The sequence below is a fragment of the Silene latifolia genome, chromosome X (assembly GCF_048544455.1).
Source record: "Silene latifolia isolate original U9 population chromosome X, ASM4854445v1, whole genome shotgun sequence".
In the NCBI taxonomy this organism is placed as follows: Eukaryota; Viridiplantae; Streptophyta; class Magnoliopsida; order Caryophyllales; family Caryophyllaceae; genus Silene; species Silene latifolia.
Window position 1 is genome coordinate 121,218,010 of NC_133537.1, and position 1,668 is coordinate 121,219,677.

Here is a 1,668-nt window from a genome sequence, read left to right on the forward strand (position 1 = left end):
CCCACTCAGCCGAGAACGCATCTCGAGAACCATCACAACGATCACAACCACAACCACAACACAATACAATTACTATGTCACGCAACCACAATACTATCACAACGACCGACACACTAGACGATCTACAGCAACTGAGTAGGCGAACCTACCTTTAAGCAACCGCAACCAATCCACGCTGATAGATAACACATCCAGCGACCAAGCAAAGCCTATTATCACCATACAAATATCTATTACTACAAGCAAAACCCTAACTATGGAAACACAGGCACGGATGATGATTATGACATACCTAATAGGGAGAGACAAGGCAAAAGACCGCTACCCGACTCAAGGGACGCTCTTCTAAGGCACAAGGATCTTCACAAGGGCTTCCATGGAGGTTTTGAGGTGAAGGAAGGGAAAAAGAGGCGGCTGAAGGATAGGAGGAAAGTGGCGAAAGTGATTTGCGGATTTAACAAAACGCGATATAAAACCCCCGCTGAAAACCAGGCACTCGATCGAGTACCCAACATACTCGATCGAGTAACCCCCTACTCGATCGAGTGCCCTAGTTACTCGATCGAGTAGCCTCTACTCTATCGAGTACCACTCTTAACACGCAGCTCAAAGAGGTTTTGGCATACTTTTCTAAGATTACTCCCGTTCCCGAGGACAGTCAACGATGGTCAAAGGGTCCTAAAAGGGCGGGTATTACAGTCTTCCCCCCTTAAAAAAGAACTTCGTCCCCGAAGTTCAACTCACCTCTCCTGCTCACAACACGGAACTCACACAACCTTACCAAACTTCCCGGTCAAACCATTACCTCTTGAAACTACCATCCCCCCCCATGTCATCATCATCACCGACCACATTTATACCTATCGACTCTTGCCACTATCATGCAAACTTTATCACAGTCAACCGTTATTTTATATATATATAAAACGTCCAACTTGCAATGTGAAACGTCATTCGTGATCTCCCAACATACCATAACACTTATCGAGTTGTCAATCTAGAACATGTCTCATATAAAACATTTCATGTGGTGTGACTACTACCGCCTTGTTATTTGGCAACACGATTCCATCATAAGGAAACATACAATCACACTCACTTTCATTTTAAAGGACTAAGATAATTCGTTATGCTAAAGCAGATCATAACATCAACAACATTTTAAACAACTACCGACAACGTTATAACCACGCAAAACATTATCCATACATGATACCAACAATATTACAAACAACTATTAACAACATTATGAACGAGCAAGACATTATTCAAAACAACCTTTTTATTCCGCGACATTACTCTTCCCCTCTAAAAAGGAACTTCGTCCCCGAAGTTCACCACCCCAAATTATCACGTATATAATTTACTACTTGTATCCTAATCATTAAAGATAACCATATTATTTATTATGGACATTACTCACTAATTATACACTCGTTAAATTAAAAATCATACACACGTCACCGGAATAACAAGCCACCGATTGATAACACATATTAATATGGTAAGCACAAAAGTACGAGAAGCTACAACTCCGATAAATAGGTCGTAAAAAGGCGCATACAAAATAAAAGCAACAAGAAATTATTACCGCCTCCCTAATTGGGACAGATACGCTTATAAAACTTCAATCATGACTTGTAACATGTGAAATTAACGGTTCAAATG